The sequence below is a fragment of the Symsagittifera roscoffensis genome, chromosome 2, assembly GCF_963678635.1.
Source record: "Symsagittifera roscoffensis chromosome 2, txSymRosc1.1, whole genome shotgun sequence".
In the NCBI taxonomy this organism is placed as follows: Eukaryota; Metazoa; Xenacoelomorpha; order Acoela; family Convolutidae; genus Symsagittifera; species Symsagittifera roscoffensis.
The window spans coordinates 44,126,679-44,143,137 of NC_087063.1; the positions used below are offsets into that span (position 1 = coordinate 44,126,679).

At 41.9% G+C, this 16,459-nt stretch overlaps 1 protein-coding gene across 2 annotated transcripts in view; it reads left to right on the forward strand.

Annotated features, from left to right (window-relative positions):
• LOC134840539 (26S proteasome non-ATPase regulatory subunit 14-like) overlaps positions 1 to 16,459 on the forward strand; it is a 436,784-nt gene that overhangs the window by 262,403 nt on the left and 157,922 nt on the right. The window lies entirely within an intron of this gene.

The following is a 16,459-nucleotide window of genomic DNA, read 5'->3' on the forward strand; positions in this document are numbered from 1 at the left end:
GAGATACGGAAGAAGGGTACGCGATTCGGAATGAACTGGTTTTTTCATGAAGCAGAGGCAAGAGCAAGATCAAGACTGTTTTTTGCCCTGAAGAACGAAGGTAGGAATAAAACAAAACAAGCTTTCGCGCACGTTGATTTAAACCTGCTTTCGTTAAGATAATTTTTTCAGAACTGTGTTTGCGCCTTCAAGGTGGAAGTAAATGTCACCATGGAACGTATCAAACTACACAATTCCTGGTACATGAAGGCTAACGAGTCATCTCTGTTATTTCACTCGAGGTTGTCGGCTCAAGCGGCGTGCTGTAATTGGACTGAACAGGAGGAACGCAGTGTGGTAAGAGATCTATTTAATGGTCGTATTCGTGACTCTGATGTACAAAGTACGTTAATTCGGAAAAATCCAGATTCCGCTGGAACCTTAAAATTAGCGTTGGAACCGGAAAAAGGTGCATCTACGTCAATGGAATTCCAGAAAATTCTGCGTCACAATAAGAACGCTTTTTTTTAGTTTGCCTAAAACAGAACAGAAGCCAACTTTTTCCATACAATCGCGTCGGGGTGGTAGTCAATCTTCTTTCCGCAGACAGAACGCATCGGATCGAAAAAATCAAAACCCATCTAGGTCGTGTTACTTTTGTGGTAATACGTGTTCACCTGATCATCGAAAAAATTAACCGGCACGAGATTTGGAATGCCGGTCATGTAAGAAGAAAGGACATGTAGCTAAAGTATGTAACTCTAAACGTCGATTCAATCGTGTGGAAGAGGAGGACGCACAAGCAAGTCTGGAAACTGATATAGATCATATTGTGTTGGACCAATATGATGACAGCGAACCTGAATATGGGATTCTCAGTATTCAACCACAAAACAAATGGTCCATAGTCCAAATTTGTAGTTTGGAACTACTGAAATCTAAACGTGGAACACCCCGTAACTTGAGTGTGATGTTACGTTCGGGTGCAAAATCATTCTATGCTACAGTAGACACAAAAAGACAGCGTATGTTTTACTTCAGCAAAATACTAAGTCACATTTCACCAGTGTTCAAATTTTGCCTAACGAGGTTTCGTATGTAGATTACAACAAGAATTCAATAAAAATTTTCGGCAGTTTGACAATACCTATCTCCTCTGGTGGGTGGAGAAATTTTGAAGCAACATTCTTCGTTTCCGAGAATAAAACACGATGCTTGCTGGGGCTAGATTTGCAAAGCTCTGACGGTATAGATATCATCCTAAGGAATCCGCCTCAAGTGAAGACAGTGCAGAGTGTGGTGGAAAATTCAACCTCCGAGCTGGTTAAATCACACTTTGTCAAGAAGTTCCCACTATTGTTTACTTGATTGCGCAGGTCTAAATCTGACCAAATAACATAATCCGTTCATAGACCTGTTGATTCCTAGACAAGTTAAAGGTCGGAAGCTGCCAATCCACATTCAGGATTGCGAGTCAGACGAATTAAAGGGGCTGGTCAAGGATGGTCATACTACGAAGCTAGATAAATGTACTACAGATCATTTCGTCACCCCATTGATTACGGCAAAGAAAGATGGCTCGATTAAGCTCGCAAAAGACGCCAAACCCCTCAATGCTCAAATCTGGAAAAACAAGTATCAGATGCCAAATATTCCGGAATTAATTGATTCGGCCGCCCAGATCATTACCAGTGACGTCCCTGGTTCAGTGTGGTTCCCTTCACTCGATTCAACATATGAGTTCAGTCAGAATAAACTTTCGAAATTTACGAGTAGTCATTTTAATTTCAATATCATTTTCGGAGAGTCTAAAGGAACATACAGATTCAACACTGGGTTTTACGGTTTAACGGACATGCCGTCCGAGTTTCAAAAAGAAATGGATTGTACGCTGCAAGGAATTCCGGGGACTATATGCTGTTTGGATGATATACTTGTGGATTCGAAGGGGACGTTTTCACAACATAATGAAATTGTCCATAAAATTTTCTCTAGGTTGGATTAGGAAGGCTTTGCGTTGAAGTTGTCTAAGTGTCAATTTGCGGTGGAAAAGCTCGAATGGCAGGTATTTGATATCCATTCAACAGATAATTCTCCTAAATTTTCCAAGATCGAAGCAGTTTGGAATCTGGAGGCACCTAGAACCCTAAAGCAATTTCGGTCATTCATGGACACCCTCAACCACTTCCAGAAGTTTATGCCTAGTTTACATAATCTTACGTGCGATGTTCGTGAATCACTTAAGCTTTGCAATAAAATAAAATTCGTCTGGAATCAGTCCCAGGAGGCGGCATTTTGGATAATTCTGGATCTCATTGCAGAAATTACTGACTTGTTTCATTACGACCCGGTAAAGACGACGCGTGTGAAGTGTGATGCTAGCCACAGCGTCTCAGGAGCATGACTGGAGCAAGAGACAGATGCAGGTTTTGGGTACCTATTTCGTTCGCCTCACGCTTCCTTAATTCAGCAGGACTTAAGTATAGCATCAATGACCTTGGAATTATTAGCGGTGAACTTTTCCGCACTTATTTACCAGGTAAAAAAATTCGGGATACTTACGGACCATAAAGCCATAATTTCAGCCTTTGAAGAACATAGAGGAAACAAACCATACCAGTCACGTTTAACACGTTGGGCGGGCAGGTTTTTACCGTTTGACGACGACATCAGGCACGTGCCTGGTGCTACTCTTGGTATGGCTGATTATCTGTCCCAAAACCCTACATTTGATGCACCTCCTAGTTCAGTTTATGATTAATTGCTTGTCAATAAAATCATTGAAAATTTCACTCAAGTGTGTAATTTAATAAATGCGGGTGCAGTTATGTCACCAGAACCCATCAATTGCACTTTCGTTTCTAATATATCGGTGGAGGAATCTAACTCCGCTAATTGGTCATTTAGCAACGGTAGTTCCGGCGAAATACGGCGTGAGGGCGGATTTCCAAATCCACCAAGAGTCGACCAATCAGATTCAACCACTTATGTTGAGCAAACACCGGTAGTGGTTGATGAAATTCTAACGCCTTCCTACAAAGATGTTTCCGGTTGTTCGGCGCGAGAGGGCGTTATTCGCGTAACGAGTAATCTCGGCCAATCACCGCTGAGTTTGGTTTTGCGTAATTTGCCACCACTTAAGTGGTGTTCATTGACGGAAAACTCTGACCAATCACGTTCATGTTCGCGTCAAGTTATTCGCCGCACGAGGGATGCATAAAATTGACGGATATTCTTAGCCAATCAGAAAAAAGATGCATGAAAAGCATCAAATTGCTAGAGGGCTACCGGTTGTACGATTCCGCGTTCAACCAATCAGAATCAAGATTGAAATTTGCGCACAATCAAGGCCAAAACAAGACAATCTCAAATTATCTTTGCGCTATCGTTCACTTATATTCAGTTGGCCAATCACACTCCAATATGAGTTCTCCTATCAACATTTCTGTCTTCCTCGACAATACAGCAGTTCGAGACAATCTACTAAATTTCGTCGAAAACTTTGATGCGGGCCCAAGTCACTACACACCCAGCACCCCGGCTCCCACCGCGAGATGGCTCCGGTCAATCCGCCGCGTTCCCGTCCGCTGCTAAGTTTCAACCGTCTCCAATCTCTCTGAAGTCAGGCTAGGAGGAATAGTCGAGGAGCTCCCAGGACACCGCTACAGTCAATTGCGAGTTTCGTCGAGAAGTGTTGGCGTAGACGCATTTCAAACCGGGCTCGTCAGCTGCGTGCTTCAGAGGTAGTTTATGAAATCGAAACGAAGCCGTTCGTCTCACAAGATAAGAAGAAGGTTGTGGGCCTTCCCAGCCTGTTCGATGTCGGGTTACTGGCGGAGCTAACCGACGAAGACGAGTTTCTCGGGCCGATGAAGAGGGCAATCTTAGACAACGATGTTCAGTCCTTCTCAAAACAGGGCCTGTACGTTGCTCAGTTTTGGCCAGTAGCGTCAGTGGTGGATAATTGTATCCTCATTGACAATAAGTTGGCAATTCCCTTCAAGCTTTGATCGGCGATTTTGACACAACTACACCGATCTCACCCTGACCAACAAGCCATGATAGAGGCGGCCGAGTTCATCTGGTGGCCCTACATGAATCGACAGATCGTTGAAAAATGTCGGATGTGTATGGAATGTACGAAGTTTGATAAGAAATTGAAGTCGTCTCACACACTTACTTCTTCGCTACCGCTCCCTCGTTTATTTGCTCCTAATGAGGAATTACAGTTAGATTTTGCTGGTCCATTGCAGGACGAAAAAAGAAAAGAGCCTTCGTCTTGGTGGCAGTAGACCGCTTCTCAAAATTCCCGTCCGTTTTACTTACTAAAAATACCTGTTCCAAAAATGTAGTCAACTTTCTGGAAGCATAAATACGTACCCACGGCATGCCAAAATCTATACGCAGAGACCACGCCTCCGGTTTTAAAAATGTTTTGTTTAAGGATTTTCGCAAAAATTTTGGAATCGATCAATTATTCTGTCCAGTCGGTGACTACCTTGGCTGTGAGCTAGTGGAAAGGACTATCAAGACGATAAAACGTAAATTGGGAACAGAGGCATTCAGCACTCAGTAAAAAGGTCTAAATCATGTCCTCCGCACGATCTTGGATGACCTTAGAAAATCCAAGCACGCAATTCTTAAGAATTCTCCCTTTGAATTTCATTTCGGTCGAAAACCGAATACGGAATTTTATTTGGCCAGGGATAAATTTCTTGCTAATGCTTCAGATCAAAGTACCCTAGCGCGGAGTCTCCTGAAACAAAGATTATAGCCTGGTTAGTGTGAAAATGGTGAAACGTGGTTCTCTCAGTCCAGACGTGGCCCTGCGCTTCAAAAGAGTTGTCACGGGTCAGAAGATAGCTGACACCTAACAATATAAAGCCCTTGAAGATCTCACACTCGCTGCTAACAGGCGAAGCCAGATTTAACGTAATTTGAACATAAAGACGGGGCGGAGCTTGATGCGGGAGCTCGGTTCACGCTATAATGAGATTGATAATGCTCTGAAAACAGGCCTCAGCAAAAGTATCCTAAGGTTTTACGACCGCGTTTCGGATGCACCCAGCAGAGAACCTTCGGTTTCACCGTGTCATTCGAGTCAAAGACCTTCCGCTAGTCAGGATCAGACAAACGTTGCCTCCTGGTAAAATAGCGTCAAGAGGTCAGATCACTATGCCTACGCAAGAATAACCTATTTGGATAGTTCCAGCTCCTCACAAGCGGTCGGCAGATCCGCCAGTGGTCCTGTTGTCGGATCTCTTCAGCGCCTCTTCAGGGGCCATCGGCACAACACGTTCCTCAAACGCCTTCAACCCCATTGTACCCATCCTTGCCTTCGGATTCCCCAATGGGAGGCCTCGACGTGTCGAACAGCTCTGTGACCACTCTGCCTGCTACCGACACGGTAGTTGCACGAAATCCAACTCCATGATCTCGGTACGCCGTTCTGGTGATCCCAGACACCACAGCAGAGACTTCAACTCCAGGCCCAGTAACGTCAGAGATCGCTAAACCGGGTCGCACTACTTCAGAGAGTCCGAGTCATGTCGAACCGCCACAATCAGTGGTGCAGGATGTAGAGTCGCATACTTCTGCTTCGAGTGCCAGAGCGTCAGGTAGAAACAGAAAAACTCCAGCTCGCTACGGTAGTCCAACTCGCCATTCCGTCAAAGAAGTGGAAGAAGGCGCGGCCTCTTCTCCGTTGCCAGGTCAAGTCGGAGATAGTCCTCCAGTCACCCCGAAGCGTCGCTTTATTCGGAGAAACGCCGAAGACTTCGCTCAATCAAGTTGATCGACAAGTAGACAATCTCCAAAAGGGATTGTTTTTAAAGATTAATCAGTCTCAGTACAAAGCATTCTTCAAACTCTTCAAAACTTTGTCTCAGTGCTGTTGCTCGAAAATATAATACTGTTTTTCTAGTTTTGTTTCTCACCCAAGTGGTGGTGCTATTTATCTTAAAAGAAAAAAATCATTCTTGTAAGATTTTTTTTGTTGCTCCGGATATGTCAAGCCACACATACCATATCATGTTTATACGTTGCACTCTTTGCTGCAGTTATTGCAGTGGCGCCAAGGTCGCCCAACAGTCGTGCTAAGTTATCTCACATAGTTCTAAAAACTTAAATTCATCTGTCTGTTCATCATCGTACGATTCAGACCTACTCTTCTTGTTACGTTAGCTTAAAAAACTCTATATCTTTCTCTACCCAATACACTTTAAACATAAGGTTAAATCTTATTGGGTTAAGTCTATTCTGCTATAGTACTTCTATATACATACTACGGTTGTAGTTATTTACTTCAACTCTTCTATTTTACCGAGTTTTATCAGTCTCTGAGTTCGATAAATGTCGGAATCTAACTGTTTTTTTTTTAGTTTTTTTCTTCGCAAAAAATTTTTACCACAGGCAAAATCAGACAAGTAGGTGATTTATCATAAAAAACGTTCTACCAACTCTTATTTGACTGATATTCAAAAAAAATTAAAAGAATTTTTTTCAGTGCCATGACGTTTGTGTTCAAAAGTTTTAGTTTGCAGTCCAAATAGATCAAGCAAAGACAAAAAATTGAAATTAAAAATTTAGCTAGAAAAAAAGTATATTTAGTTTCAAAGCCTCCTTTAGCATGTCTCATGTTCTGAAATTGTTCGGCTGAAATTGGATTGTTGAAAGGTCAGATAATTGAGATCAAATTTCCCCGTTTTCTGGAAAGTTTTCAAAATTGTCTGCGCAGTAGTTTGACCCATGCGTCATTGTGTCGCGAACAAAAGATTTCAAAAATTGTTTATTTTTCTTTTACTCTTTACTGTCTTGGGAAGCGGTGGTGAAGTGGTTACGTTTCCGCTTCTCAATTGAAAGATTGGATGTTTGAGGCTCGCCATGATCCGCGTTTGTTGCTTGAGTGTGAGGCAACATTTTCCAGCCCAGAAATATAGCCAAAAAACGTGCTCCATGGAGAGCTGAGCAGCTCTTGTGCTGGTCCTTCCCCCCCCCCACATACACACTTGTCAATTTTTACACGTGAAATGTTTGTTTGAATTAATTTATTGCTATGAATTTTAGCTTTCGGACTTGTTAGGCCATGACAAACATTTCATACATAACCTCGTAAAACCACACGTTACTCCAAAAAAATGATACTCCGAGGTCAGGAAGAACTCATGCGTGCGCCAGTATTTGCTTCGATTTACTCTAATTTCAAAATTTGGCTATTTCAATGAAAAATTCTACCGGTTATCATTCTATTACAAAATGTAAATGAAAAATGTATCGAAGTGATTGTTGAATTCAATCTGATTAAATGTTTTTTTTCAGCACTGACATCCAATGCGAAAAGAAACATCCAAACTAATAGAGTCACATCATTTTAACGCTTTAGCAGAGGCGATTTGAGCTGCATAGCTGTATTAGAAAGTTTTCCAAGAAGTTTTTTGATATTGTAAAAAAACGCATATGCTTCTAATTGGACGGCACAGTGCTTAACTAATCTGCTAACAGATGGGAGATGATTGCATTAGGTATTTAAGACAATTGTTTCAAAACTACCTGAACGAAACTTGCAAAACATATTATCAGCATCTGGAATACGTTTCAACATAGTTCAATAATAATAATCTTATGCAGAGGCGGGTTCAAACAGCTTTTGTCGAGAGCCCATCACCACCTAAAGGATACATTTTTTGGAACTATTTTATGACATTTTCCGCCGACTTGCTCCAGTGTTTTGCTGAAAGTGCATTCGGCGCCATCACTCTAACTTCTAGGAAAAACGCGCGCCAAAAACCGCGGTTTTTCGTATTAGAAAACTTACAAAAAATGTCCAAAAAAGCAGTTTGGTCTCTTTTTCAAAAACTTACCAGCAGCGCTGAAAATTTTGGCTAAATATGGTCTCATCATAGCAATCATTTTTTCCTTTTCCAGGGTTCATGTTTGCTACTAAAGATGGGTTAACATAGATAATGGGTTAACTACGTCAATTATCTAATATTGCTTCGATTTTTTCGAAGAGCTGTAATTTTTTGACAGGAACAACCAGAAAATTTTCAAATTTTGCTATTCAAAACTTCTGCTGGTGATGTTGCTATTACAAAACGTCAATGAAAAATGTATCGAAGTGGTTGTTGAATTCAGTCTGATTAGATGATTTTTCCGAGCACCGACAGAAAAAGGTTCTAGGATTGAATATCGGTTTTCCATGCAAAAAAGCATCCAAACGAGTTGAGTCAGATCATTTTAACGCTTGAGCAGAAGAACTTTGAGCTGCATAGCTTTAAAAGAAAATTTTCGAGGAACTTTATCAAAAAGTCAATAAAAACAGGATCAAAAAATCTTCTTTGGATCAAACAGGATGAACAATAAAAACAGTTCGTTTTAAACTAAATTATCCGGACAAAACGAATGAACGAATAGATGTAAATTTTAGTTTTTAGATATCGACTTATTGATTTATTAGATATTGATTTATTTGTGTTGATAAAAAGAATGTAATTGGAGTACTCTGCGATATCTTTGTGGCATTGGAATACTTTTGCTGTTTCGATATTGAGCTGGGTAAAAAAATTCTGCTACTGTGAGTCTGTCATGCCACGTATATAACATATCATGTTTATACGTTGCACTCTTTGCTGCAGTTATTGCAGTGGCGCCAAGGTCGCCCACCAGTCGTGCTAAATTATCTCAAATGGTGCTAAAAACTTAAGTTCATCTGTCTGTTTATCATCGTACGATTCAGACCTACTCTTCTTGTTACGTTAGCTTAAAAAACTCGATATCTTTCTCTACCCAATACACTTTGAAACATAAGGTTAAATCTAAATTGGGTTTAACCTAATTTAACCTAAAAAAGTCTATCCTGCTATTATACTTCATTATACATACTACGGTAGTAGTTATTTAATGCAACTCTTCTAATTTACCGAGTTTTATCAGTCTCTGAGTTCGATAAATCTCATGGCCCAGCCACCAGTTCCTGTTTCGGATAACAAGACGGATATCGCTGCCTACCCCCGTTTTGGATGAAACCATCTTCATCCCTACCTTACTGTTGGGATAGGTGGTTCGGACAGTTCAGCATAGCGTTAGGAAAAAAGGACAATCTCAATGTGTCTGATATCCTTGTCGAACCCGGTGCCGTGCATGATGATCCACCTCCAAAGCCAGAAATTAGGCCAGACCCAGAAACACAACCAGAAGCAGATGATCGCCTCCGCAGAGATGCTGCTGCAAGAAAACGTGTCGACGCAGCAAACGTTGAGATACGGAAGAAGGGTACGCGATTCGGAATGAACTGGTTTTTTCATGAAGCAGAGGCAAGAGCAAGATCAAGACTGTTTTTTGCCCTGAAGAACGAAGGTAGGAATAAAACAAAACAAGCTTTCGCGCACGTTGATCTAAACCTGCTTTCGTTAAGATAATTTTTTCAGAACTGTGTTTGCGCCTTCAAGGTGGAAGTAAATGTCACCATGGAACGTATCAAACTACACAATTCCTGGTACATGAAGGCTAACGAGTCATCTCTGTTATTTCACTCGAGGTTGTCGGCTCAAGCGGCGTGCTGTAATTGGACTGAACAGGAGGAACGCAGTGTGGTAAGAGATCTATTTAATGGTCGTATTCGTGACTCTGATGTACAAAGTACGTTAATTCGGAAAAATCCAGATTCCGCTGGAACCTTAAAATTAGCGTTGGAACCGGAAAAAGGTGCATCTACGTCAATGGAATTCCAGAAAATTCTGCGTCACAATAAGAACGCTTTTTTTTAGTTTGCCTAAAACAGAACAGAAGCCAACTTTTTCCATACAATCGCGTCGGGGTGGTAGTCAATCTTCTTTCCGCAGACAGAACGCATCGGATCGAAAAAATCAAAACCCATCTAGGTCGTGTTACTTTTGTGGTAATACGTGTTCACCTGATCATCGAAAAAATTAACCGGCACGAGATTTGGAATGCCGGTCATGTAAGAAGAAAGGACATGTAGCTAAAGTATGTAACTCTAAACGTCGATTCAATCGTGTGGAAGAGGAGGACGCACAAGCAAGTCTGGAAACTGATATAGATCATATTGTGTTGGACCAATATGATGACAGCGAACCTGAATATGGGATTCTCAGTATTCAACCACAAAACAAATGGTCCATAGTCCAAATTTGTAGTTTGGAACTACTGAAATCTAAACGTGGAACACCCCGTAACTTGAGTGTGATGTTACGTTCGGGTGCAAAATCATTCTATGCTACAGTAGACACAAAAAGACAGCGTATGTTTTACTTCAGCAAAATACTAAGTCACATTTCACCAGTGTTCAAATTTTGCCTAACGAGGTTTCGTATGTAGATTACAACAAGAATTCAATAAAAATTTTCGGCAGTTTGACAATACCTATCTCCTCTGGTGGGTGGAGAAATTTTGAAGCAACATTCTTCGTTTCCGAGAATAAAACACGATGCTTGCTGGGGCTAGATTTGCAAAGCTCTGACGGTATAGATATCATCCTAAGGAATCCGCCTCAAGTGAAGACAGTGCAGAGTGTGGTGGAAAATTCAACCTCCGAGCTGGTTAAATCACACTTTGTCAAGAAGTTCCCACTATTGTTTACTTGATTGCGCAGGTCTAAATCTGACCAAATAACATAATCCGTTCATAGACCTGTTGATTCCTAGACAAGTTAAAGGTCGGAAGCTGCCAATCCACATTCAGGATTGCGAGTCAGACGAATTAAAGGGGCTGGTCAAGGTTGGTCATACTACGAAGCTAGATAAATGTACTACAGATCATTTCGTCACCCCATTGTGATTACGGCAAAGAAAGATGGCTCGATTAAGCTCGCAAAAGACGCCAAACCCCTCAATGCTCAAATCTGGAAAAACAAGTATCAGATGCCAAATATTCCGGAATTAATTGATTCGGCCGCCCAGATCATTACCAGTGACGTCCCTGGTTCAGTGTGGTTCCCTTCACTCGATTCAACATATGAGTTCAGTCAGAATAAACTTTCGAAATTTACGAGTAGTCATTTTAATTTCAATATCATTTTCGGAGAGTCTAAAGGAACATACAGATTCAACACTGGGTTTTACGGTTTAACGGACATGCCGTCCGAGTTTCAAAAAGAAATGGATTGTACGCTGCAAGGAATTCCGGGGACTATATGCTGTTTGGATGATATACTTGTGGATTCGAAGGGGACGTTTTCACAACATAATGAAATTGTCCATAAAATTTTCTCTAGGTTGGATTAGGAAGGCTTTGCGTTGAAGTTGTCTAAGTGTCAATTTGCGGTGGAAAAGCTCGAATGGCAGGTATTTGATATCCATTCAACAGATAATTCTCCTAAATTTTCCAAGATCGAAGCAGTTTGGAATCTGGAGGCACCTAGAACCCTAAAGCAATTTCGGTCATTCATGGACACCCTCAACCACTTCCAGAAGTTTATGCCTAGTTTACATAATCTTACGTGCGATGTTCGTGAATCACTTAAGCTTTGCAATAAAATAAAATTCGTCTGGAATCAGTCCCAGGAGGCGGCATTTTGGATAATTCTGGATCTCATTGCAGAAATTACTGACTTGTTTCATTACGACCCGGTAAAGACGACGCGTGTGAAGTGTGATGCTAGCCACAGCGTCTCAGGAGCATGACTGGAGCAAGAGACAGATGCAGGTTTTGGGTACCTATTTCGTTCGCCTCACGCTTCCTTAATTCAGCAGGACTTAAGTATAGCATCAATGACCTTGGAATTATTAGCGGTGAACTTTTCCGCACTTATTTACTAGGTAAAAAAATTCGGGATACTTACGGACCATAAAGCCATAATTTCAGCCTTTGAAGAACATAGAGGAAACAAACCATACCAGTCACGTTTAACACGTTGGGCGGGCAGGTTTTTACCGTTTGACGACGGCATCAGGCACGTGCCTGGTGCTACTCTTGGTATGGCTGATTATCTGTCCCAAAACCCTACATTTGATGCACCTCCTGGTTCAGTTTATGATTAATTGCTTGTCATTAAAACCATTGAAAATTTCACTCAAGTGTGTAATTTAATAAATGCGGGTGCAGTTATGTCACCAGAACCCATCAATTGCACTTTCGTTTCTAATATATCGGTGGAGGAATCTAACTCCGCTAATTGGTCATTTAGCAACGGTAGTTCCGGCGAAATACGGCGTGAGGGCGGATTTCCAAATCCACCAAGAGTCGACCAATCAGATTCAACCACTTATGTTGAGCAAACACCGGTAGTGGTTGATGAAATTCTAACGCCTTCCTACAAAGATGTTTGCGGTTGTTCGGCGCGAGAGGGCGTTATTCGCGTAACGAGTAATCTCGGCCAATCACCGCTGAGTTTGGTTTCGCGTAATTTGCCACCACTTAAGTGGTGTTCATTGACGGAAAACTCTGACCAATCACGTTCATGTTCGCGTCAAGTTATTCGCCGCACGAGGGATGCATAAAATTGACGGATATTCTTAGCCAATCAGAAAAAAGATGCATGAAAAGCATCAAATTGCTAGAGGGCTACCGGTTGTACGATTCCGCGTTCAACCAATCAGAATCAAGGTTGAAATTTGCGCACAATCAAGGCCAAAACAAGACACTCTCAAATTATCTTTGCGCTATCGTTCACTTATATTCAGTTGGCCAATCACACTCCAATATGAGTTCTCCTATCAACATTTCTGTCTTCCTCGACAATACAGCAGTTCGAGACAATCTACTAAATTTCGTCGAAAACTTTGATGCGGGCCCAAGTCACTACACACCCAGCACCCCGGCTCCCACCGCGAGATGGCTCCGGTCAATCCGCCGCGTTCCCGTCCGCTGCTAAGATTCAACCGTCTCCAATCTCTCTGAAGTCAGGCTAGGAGGAATAGTCGAGGAGCTCCTAGGACACCGCTACAGTCAATTGCGAGTTTCGTCGAGAAGTGTTGGCGTAGACGCATTTCAAACCGGGCTCGTCAGCTGCGTGCTTCAGAGGTAGTTTATGAAATCGAAACGAAGCCGTTCGTCTCACAAGATAAGAAGAAGGTTGTGGGCCTTCCCAGCCTGTTCGATGTCGGGTTACTGGCGGAGCTAACCGACGAAGACGAGTTTCTCGGGCCGATGAAGAGGGCAATCTTAGACAACGATGTTCAGTCCTTCTCAAAACAGGGCCTGTACGTTGCTCAGTTTTGGCCAGTAGCGTCGGTGGTGGATAATTGTATCCTCATTGACAATAAGTTGGCAATTCCCTTCAAGCTTTGATCGGCGATTTTGACACAACTACACCGATCTCACCCTGACCAACAAGCCATGATAGAGGCGGCCGAGTTCATCTGGTGGCCCTACATGAATCGACAGATCGTTGAAAAATGTCGGATGTGTATGGAATGTACGAAGTTTGATAAGAAATTGAAGTCGTCTCACATACTTACTTCTTCGCTACCGCTCCCTCGTTTATTTGCTCCTAATGAGGAATTACAGTTAGATTTTGCTGGTCCATTGCAGGACGAAAAAAGAAAAGAGCCTTCGTCTTGGTGGCAGTAGACCGCTTCTCAAAATTCCCGTCCGTTTTACTTACTAAAAATACCTGTTCCAAAAATGTAGTCATCTTTCTGGAAGCATAAATACGTACCCACGGCATGCCAAAATCTATACGCAGAGACCACGCCTCCGGTTTTAAAAATGTTTTGTTTAAGGATTTTCGCAAAAATTTTGGAATCGATCAATTATTCTGTCCAGTCGGTGACTACCTTGGCTGTGAGCTAGTGGAAAGGACTATCAAGACGATAAAACGTAAATTGGGAACAGAGGCATTCAGCACTCAGTAAAAAGGTCTAAATCATGTCCTCCGCACGATCTTGGATGACCTTAGAAAATCCAAGCACGCAATTCTTAAGAATTCTCCCTTTGAATTTCATTTCGGTCGAAAACCGAATACGGAATTTTATTTGGCCAGGGATAAATTTCTTGCTAATGCTTCAGATCAAAGTATCCTAGCGCGGAGTCTCCTGAAACAAAGATTATAGCCTGGTTAGTGTGAAAATGGTGAAACGTGGTTCTCTCAGTCCAGACGTGGCCCTGCGCTTCAAAAGAGTTGTCCCGGGTCAGAAGATAGCTGACACTTAACAATATAAAGCCCTTGAAGATCTCACACTCGCTGCTAACAGGCGAAGCCAGATTTAACGTAATTTGAACATAAAGACGGGGCGGAGCTTGATGCGGGAGCTCGGTTCACGCTATAATGAGATTGATAATGCTCTGAAAACAGGCCTCAGCAAAAGTATCCTAAGGTTTTACGACCGCGTTTCGGATGCACCCAGCAGAGAACCTTCGGTTTCACCGTGTCATTCGAGTCAAAGACCTTCCGCTAGTCAGGATCAGACAAACGTTGCCTCCTGGTAAAATAGCGTCAAGAGGTCAGATCACTATGCCTACGCAAGAATAACCTATTTCGATAGTTCCAGCTCCTCACAAGCGGTCGGCAGATCCGCCAGTGGTCCTGTTGTCGGATCTCTTCAGCGCCTCTTCAGGGGCCATCGGCACAACACGTTCCTCAAACGCCTTCAACCCCATTGTACCCATCCTTGCCTTCGGATTCCCCAATGGGAGGCCTCGACGTGTCGAACAGCTCTGTGACCACTCTGCCTGCTACCGACACGGTAGTTGCACGAAATCCAACTCCATGATCTCGGTACGCCGTTCTGGTGATCCCAGACACCACAGCAGAGACTTCAACTCCAGGCCCAGTAACGTCAGAGATCGCTAAACCGGGTCGCACTACTTCAGAGAGTCCGAGTCATGTCGAACCGCCACAATCAGTGGTGCAGGATGTAGAGTCGCATACTTCTGCTTCGAGTGCCAGAGCGTCAGGTAGAAACAGAAAAACTCCAGCTCGCTACGGTAGTCCAACTCGCCATTCCGTCAAAGAAGTGGAAGAAGGCGCGGCCTCTTCTCCGTTGCCAGGTCAAGTCGGAGATAGTCCTCCAGTCACCCCGAAGCGTCGCTTTATTCGGAGAAACGCCGAAGACTTCGCTCAATCAAGTTGATCGACAAGTAGACAATCTCCAAAAGGGATTGTTTTTAAAGATTAATCAGTCTCAGTACAAAGCATTCTTCAAACTCTTCAAAACTTTGTCTCAGTGCTGTTGCTCGAAAATATAATACTGTTTTTCTAGTTTTGTTTCTCACCCAAGTGGTGGTGTTATTTATCTTAAAAGAAAAAAATCATTCTTGTAAGATTTTTTTTGTTGCTCCGGATATGTCAAGCCACACATACCATATCATGTTTATACGTTGCACTCTTTGCTGCAGTTATTGCAGTGGCGCCAAGGTCGCCCAACAGTCGTGCTAAGTTATCTCACATAGTTCTAAAAACTTAAATTCATCTGTCTGTTCATCATCGTACGATTCAGACCTACTCTTCTTGTTACGTTAGCTTAAAAAACTGTATATCTTTCTCTACCCAATACACTTTAAACATAAGGTTAAATCTTATTGGGTTAAGTCTATTCTGCTATAGTACTTCTATATACATACTACGGTTGTAGTTATTTACTTCAACTCTTCTATTTTACCGAGTTTTATCAGTCTCTGAGTTCGATAAATGTCGGAATCTAACTGTTTTTTTTTTTTTTCTTCGCAAAAAATTTTTACCACAGGCAAAATCAGACAAGTAGGTGATTTATCATAAAAAACGTTCTACCAACTCTTATTTGACTGATATTCAAAAAAAATCAAAAGAATTTTTTTCAGTGCCATGACGTTTGTGTTCAAAAGTTTTAGTTTGCAGTCCAAATAGATCAAGCAAAGACAAAAAATTGAAATTAAAAATTTAGCTAGAAAAAAAGTATATTTAGTTTCAAAGCCTCCTTTAGCATGTCTCATGTTCTGAAATTGTTCGGATGAAATTGGATTGTTGAAAGGTCAGATAATTGAGATCAAATTTCCCCGTTTTCTGGAAAGTTTTCAAAATTGTCTGCGCAGTAGTTTGACCCATGCGTCATTGTGTCGCGAACAAAAGATTTCAAAAATTGTTTATTTTTCTTTTACTCTTTACTGTCTTGGGAAGCGGTGGTGAAGTGGTTACGTTTCCGCTTCTCAATTGAAAGATTGGATGTTTGAGGCTCGCCATGATCCGCGTTTGTTGCTTGAGTGTGAGGCAACATTTTCCAGCCCAGAAATATAGCCAAAAAACGTGCTCCATGGAGAGCTGAGCAGCTCTTGTGCTGGTCCTTTCCCTTGAGGATAAACGTTCATAAATTAAGTTAACTTGGACCTTCTGGACAGTTTGCACAGCAACTTGCAGTTCCTGTTTTTTAGCACAGTTTGTAATTATTGTATTACTTCGATGTTATCTGGATATGTTTAAATGGTTACTCAGGTCACAGAAATGTTTTTCTAAGTTTTTGTTGCGTTACTAAACTTCAAATCTGTCCTCATTTTTATGGAAGTACCCAAAGGTAAAAAACAGATGCTGATAAAACTTAAAAAATACTGT